Here is a 7,042-nt window from a genome sequence, read left to right on the forward strand (position 1 = left end):
TAAACACCCAGATTTGAAATACGATAGAGAAGACAACTTTTTGATAGCTCTGCTTTCCAACTGCGAACTGCGGATGGAGAAAATAACCTGCTATGATTTCTAACCAGTCAACAACCTGTCTTCCCTGGCTGCAGTAGGAGCAATCTTTCTGAGCTCAGGATGAAAAAGATCCCAGCTGTTTAGGGGACAGATAGTCATCAGTTCTCAGAAGGCTTCCTGGGTCCCAAATCCCCATGTGATACGTGGAACTAAAAAGCTATCAATGACCAAGCATCTGAACGCTTATCCCACCTCGCCATCTGCTTCTCCCGCCATGCAAATTTAAAATTAATAAGCCTGCTATTAGAGAACAGAGTTGGTGCTGCACCTGTCTTCCTAAAATTACGGATAATTACCAGCCCACAATGGCTTCTAATCAGATTTGAGTAGTTCCTTAGACAGGAAGCTAAAGTGCCTCAGCCCTCAACTGAGAAAAAAAGAGAAACTGGAGTGCTCTAGGTTTGATTTTTTCCCCCTTGTTCTAAAGTTGCTGTTCCCGAATCTCCTTCTACTGTCTTGTTTATAAAATGTATGAGAAACAGGGAAATTCAAAGACATGATAGAAACGGCCACTTTTTCTAGGTACAAACTTTGTGAACATTATTTTCAGCTGCTGGGCTTTTTCTCCACAAACTGTGAGCCTGGAGTATATTTTCTCCCTCGTGGTTACACATTCCGAGTCAGGGAAAGTGGCTTTAGCAGTAAAGAGGGGAGTGCAGTGAGAAGGGACCGGACACTGAGAAGGACAGACAGGGACTCTACCTCGGTGGCCTGCAGCACTCCTGGGCCTCCGCCTTTACTTTTCTATCTGTACAAGGGATCTAAAGGCCCGTGATTCTAGGCCACGACAGCTCTTCATACACACATACACAAACATCACACGCCTGTGTGAAAAGCTGTGACACTTGGCTGATTTCCTGAAGAAGTTATCTTGTATCATTTCTACTCAAGTACTCCATCTCCTTCCAGACAAGTATCTGAGGATGATGGGCTATCCCACAGTCATGTGTGTAACCTCTCCTGCTTACGATTCCTGTTCACATAGCATTTTCCAAAAGCATTTGGTGTGAAGTGACCGAAGAAAGAAGAATAAGGTTCTTTCAGCCCATTCATTCATTCATTCATCCAACAAATATTGACTAACTATCTACGTGTCAGGCATTGGTGATATAACAGGGAACATATATTTTTGTAGGTAGAGACAGACAACCAAAAAGTATGTTAAAGACTGATCAATGCTGTAGAGGAAAATACACCAGGAAACAGGAAAGAAGAATACCCCTAGCCACCCTACACTGGGGTGATGCTAGTGTTACAAAATGGAGACAGCGGCCGGGCGCGTAACTCACACCTGTAATATCAGCTCTTTGGGAGACTGAGGCAGGCAGATCACCTGAGTTCAGGAGTTCAAGATCAGCCTGACCAATATGGCGAAACTCTGTCTCTACTAAAAACAAAAAAATTAGCTGGACATAGTGTCACATGCCTGTAATTTCAGTTACTCAGGAAGCTGAGGCACAAGAATCCCTTGAACCTGGGAGGTAGAGGTTGGAGTGAGCCGAGATCGTGCCACTGCACTCCAGCCTGGGTGACAGAGCAAGACTCTGTATCAAAAAAAGTAAAAATAAAAAAAATGTAAACAGAGAGTAACATACCAAAAGAAAGAACATGAACGATTAATTGTAACAAAAGCCTTTGTAAGCTGATACTTTCCTTCCTGGATCCTTGTCCCTTACAAATGGAAAAAAAGGGCGGGTAGGGGGTAGCATCAAAATGATGGGGTTTTTTTTGTTTGTTTTTGTTTTGTTTTGCTTTTGGAGACAGAGTCCCGCTCTGTCGCCCAGGCTGGAATGCAGTGGCCGGATCTCAACTCACTGCAAGCTCCACCTCCTGGGTTTATGCCATTCTCCTGCCTCAGCCTCCCGAGTAGCTGGGACTACAGGCGCCCGCCACCTCGCCCAGCTAGTTTTTTGTATTTTTTAGTAGAGACGGGGTTTCACCAGGTTAGCCAGGATGGTCTCGATCTCCTGACCTTTGTGATCCGCCCGTCTCGGCCTCCCAAAGTGCTGGGATTACAGGCTTGAGCCACCGAGCCCGGCCCAAAATGATGTTTTAAGATGCCTTCGGGTTTCAGATGTCTGACAGCCATACTCATGTACTTCAAGGAAAAAGTTCTACCCCTATAAACCATCTGGGCAATGGTTTAATGTCTTTTTCTTTTTTTTTCAGAGAGTTTTTAAAACACAGAAAAATGTGTGTGTTTATTTGGCTGCTCTGTGCCCGCACACGTGCAAACTGTGCTAACAGGTTTTTCCAAGTTTTGCTGAATTTGCCAGCTTGCCATAAGCAGGCTTCCATGTCTTAATGAAATAGCACAAACACCCAAAAATGCAAATCAAGACAAGCTGTCCCTTCAACTGCTGCTGCCATGATGACAGCGAGCGACCATTAGCCAAATCAATACGCGGAGACTGAAGCTGTCCAGCAGAGAGCACAGGGTCGACTGCTTTTCCCATAACATTTAAAGAAACAAGCGGAAACGGCTCTCTACACAGGACAGACACGTCCAATACTGCCAATGCCCAAAATACTTTCTCCATCACACTATCTATATGGAATTCAAGTTCCTTCCAATACCATGACTAACGCCAGTGATAGACTATGTTTAGCCATAGTAACCCATTAGCATTCTTTTTCCTCTAAAATGTTGAAATAATAACATTGAGTGTGCACTTACCATGTGAGTTTGATCTCGTTTGCTTCTCGTTGAAATCCTGTAAGATCAGTACCATATTCTCTCATTTTTCATAGATGAGGAAACTAAGGCAGAGAAAGGCTAAGGAAGTTGTCCATGGTCACAGGTTATTTAGGAACTTTTCTCCAAACTTTCAAAAGTTAACTACTGCCACTATTACAAATGGGTTTTTGTTTGTTTTTTTTTGTTTTTTTTGAGACAAGGTCTTGCTCTGACCAGGCTGGAGTGCAGTGGCGTGATAATGGTTCACTGCAGCCTCAATTTCCCGGGCTCCAGTGATCCTCGCACCTCAGCCTCTCCACTATCTGGGATTACAGGCATGAGCCACCACACCTGGCTAATTTTTTAATTTTTATTTTTTCTAGGGATGTGGTTTCACCATGTTGCCCAGACTGGTTCCAAACTCTGGACTCAAGAGATCCTCCCAGGTCAGCCTCCCAAAGTCCTGAGATTACAGGTGTAAGCCACTGTGCACAGCCCTACAAAGGTGACTTATACAAAGTCAGAGCAGTGAGCAGGAAGAGAACAGAGACTTCAGCGAGTCTCCTGGCTGTTGCAACACCATATCCCTCCTCCATACCGTAATGTATCTACACCCACCAAGCTCCTAGACGTTAGAGGCAGGCCAGCTGAGAGACGGAACAGCAGTAAAGAAAGAGAAGATGCAGACATGCGTATTGATTTCAGCTGGAGCGTGCCTCTCTGCCCTGCAGCTGCACAGGCAGAAACCAGGGCCTGAGTCTGAGGCAGTGTGTTTGGTTCCTGGCAGGTAATCTTGTGGGAGACCATCCCATAAATTAGTGTTACACTTCTCAAAAAGGAAGTGTGACTTTTATAGAAAAATCTATTCCATTTGGGAGAAAGGCCTAATAAAACCACAAAAGGATAATACATTCATACAACAACAAATTCAATTCATCTGTCACAAACTGAAATCCCAAAGCCCTCTGGGCACACAGCTGCTTTTCTGAGCTGAAGTTCAACTCCAGTTGAGAAACAGGTCAACTTTTCTAAAAAGATTTCTTTTTCACATGCCTTCAATAAAAATTCCTTTCCTCACTTGTCATTTTCCAGATTTCATGGCTCTGCTGGCCTTCCTCTCATTTAGGCCATGAGCACTGACTGCATGTCTGCTACGGCCCGGACTCCAAGGGAGGCACCCTAGGGAACACAGATGACCGCAGCACAGCGACACCCTCAAGGAGCACACACGGGGAAGGCAAGATGATACAATTGCAGCCTTCACACAGAAAAGAACTTGGCATCCATACCCCGTCCCATTTCTAGAAAACAATGATACTGACTCAGTAACATTTACGGAACAGCCTGCAGTGTGGAGGCAGGCACGAGGGGGCTCCATGCGGGGAGGAGCACCTTCAGAAGGGGCATGTAAACAACGTGGAGGCAGGAGGCGCCCCCACTCACAAGGGCCAGCCTGGGGACCTGCAGAAATGCCCATGCATCTGGGAGGAGGGAGAGAGGACAAGATACCTAAATGCTCCAAAATGAATAGAAGCCTCCCAAGAACCTCCCCCGAAATGGGGCAGGGATTTACAAAAGACCAAACCGAGCATGCGCAGTTACCTGAGCATAGTGCCACCAGAGCCAGCTATTCGAGGAAGAAACAGGGTCCCTAGAAGCCTGAGCCTCTACTTCCAGCTCTGCGACTCATTCACCCTATGACCTTGGTGAAGGCTCTTAGCTTCTGTGAGCCACAAGAGAATCATGGGAAAACAGAAGATAGGAAAACTGCTCTGCCTTTTTCATAGAACTGCTGAGGGAATAAAATCAGATAATGGATTTTAAAATTCTCTGTGAATTACGAAGCAAAATACAAACGTATGAAATCATTCTTACCATTAATAACAGCACTGCAAAATTAAGAGCAGAGTTAAGACCACGGCATTTTCCACACCCTTACTCCCGAGAGAAATAGTGAGTCCAGCCAATGTATTTGGGCAACCCCAGTATCTAGGCTTCGAGAGCCTCAAACAGCTCGTGAATTTTGACAGTATCACTCCAGCCCAGTGCTCATTAAGTTCTCCAAGACAGCCAACTGACATAAAATACTACAGCTTTTTCAGCTGGGCTTGAAGCCCTCAAAGCTCACAGCACAGCTAAACAATGAAGAAGAGGTTTTCTGCCACTAGACTAAAAAGCTGGCTTTTGTAGATTCCCATAGAAAGAACATTCAAGGCCGGGCATGGCGGCTCACGCCTGTAATCCCAGCACTTTGGGAAGCCGAGACAGGAGGATCACCTGAGGTCAGAAGTTCAAGAACAACCTGGCCAATATGGAGAAGCCCCGTCTGTACTAAAAATACAAAAATTAGCCGGGCATGCTGGCGGGCACCTGTAATCCCAGCTACTCAGGAGGCTGAGGCAGGAAAATCGCTTGAACTCAGGAGGCTGAGGTTGCAGTGAGCTGAGATCATGCCACTGTACTCCAGCCTGGGCAACAAAAGCGAAACTCCATCTCAAAGAAAAAAAAAAAAGAGCATTCTTTTTTGTTGACGTTAAATTTCATGTGCTTAACACAGAGAAATCATACAACACTGAAATTGTGAAAAACATATCACAAAAAGCATTTAGTGACTAAAAAGACATTCAATATAACCTGTAACAGTGAGTTCCCCTCCTCTGTCCTGCCAGCTCCACTCACGCTGTGACCCTTAACAATGCTTTCACTAAAACAGGAAAATTAAGAGGACCGCTTACCCTACTCAGCTGACAGCTAAACCAGTGCTTCTCCCCGGGCTCACTAAAGATGACCTCTACCCAAAACCAGGCTGCAACAACCCTGTAACTGTTGACTAACAATTTCAAAATTCCCATATTCTTTATTCACTCCTAAGGAAGATGAACTGAAGCCAGGTGTCTCCCAGTCAGAACAGAGGCCTTAAACATCAGATGGCCCATCCCCTTCTTTCACAACCGGGGGATCTAAAGCTGAGCTTATGGAAGAAAACAGCCTGTTTAGTAACAAAGCGAAAACCAAAGCCTAGTCACCTAACCTCTGGTCCAGAACTCCTGCAACAATCCAGCACCTATATAGGATGAGTCTCCCTAACCAGACACTCCAAAATCCACAACTTTTTGAGTGCTGACGTGACGCTCAACGAAATGTTCATTGAAGCAGCTCAGATTCTGGATTTTTGAATTCAGGATGCTCAACCAGCAAGTATAATACAAATATTCAAAAATCCAAAAATGTAAAAAAACTGAGACACTTGTGGCTCCAAGCAGTTTGGATGAAGGATATTCAACCTGCGTTTTTTTTTTTTTTTTTTTTTTACCTCTAATGAAGGAAATTAAAAACAAGGCCCGAGCAAAGTCATTCAATCCATACTAAAGTCATTCAATAGTTTAATTAGTACCCATTGAAAGTTAAGTGCTGGCCGGGCGCGGTGGCTCAAGCCTGTAATCCCAGCACTTTGGGAGGCCGAGACGGGCGGATCATGAGGTCAGGAGATCGAGACCATCCTGGCTAACACGGTGAAACCCCGTCTCTACTAAAAACTACAAAAAACTAGCCGGGCAATGTGGCGGCGCCTGTAGTCCCAGCTACTCGGGAGGCTGAGGCAGGAGAATGGCGTGAACCCGAGAAGCGGAGCTTGCAGTGAGCTGAGATCCGGCCACAGCACTCCAGCCTGGGTGACAGAGCGAGACTCCGTCTCAAAAAAAAAAAAAAAAAAAAAAAAAAGAAAGTTAAGTGCTACCCACAGATATTTAAAAGGATGAACACATACATGCCTATAATCCCAGAATTTTGGAAGGCCGAGGTGGGAGGATCACCTGATGTCAGGAGTTTAAGACCAGCCCGGCCAGCATGGTGAAACTCCATCTCTACTAAAAATGCAAAAATTAGCTGGGCGTGGTGGTGCACACCTGTTATCCCAGCTACTCGGGAGGCTGAGGCATGAGAATTGCTTCAACCTGGGGGGAGCACGTTGCAGTGAGCCAAGATCACACCACTGTACTCCAGCCTGGACAACACAGCAAGACTCTGTCTCAAAAAAAAAAAAAGAAAAAAGAAAATTAATTTAAATTGTGTTTGCAAATGGAGCCCATGTTCCCAGAACACAAGCCCTGCTCTGTGCTCCAAGGGCACACAGGGTGCCCCTTTATCTTAATACTCACCATATTCCATGGCAGCCATTGGCACATGTCTGTCCATCGCACTAGACTTCCTGCTCATGAGGCAGGAATCATATATTATTACCTTTCGGTTCCCAATGTCTGGCCTAGA

The sequence above is a fragment of the Trachypithecus francoisi genome, unplaced genomic scaffold, assembly GCF_009764315.1.
Source record: "Trachypithecus francoisi isolate TF-2019V2 unplaced genomic scaffold, Tfra_2.0 Contig01440, whole genome shotgun sequence".
Classification (NCBI taxonomy): Eukaryota; Metazoa; Chordata; class Mammalia; order Primates; family Cercopithecidae; genus Trachypithecus; species Trachypithecus francoisi.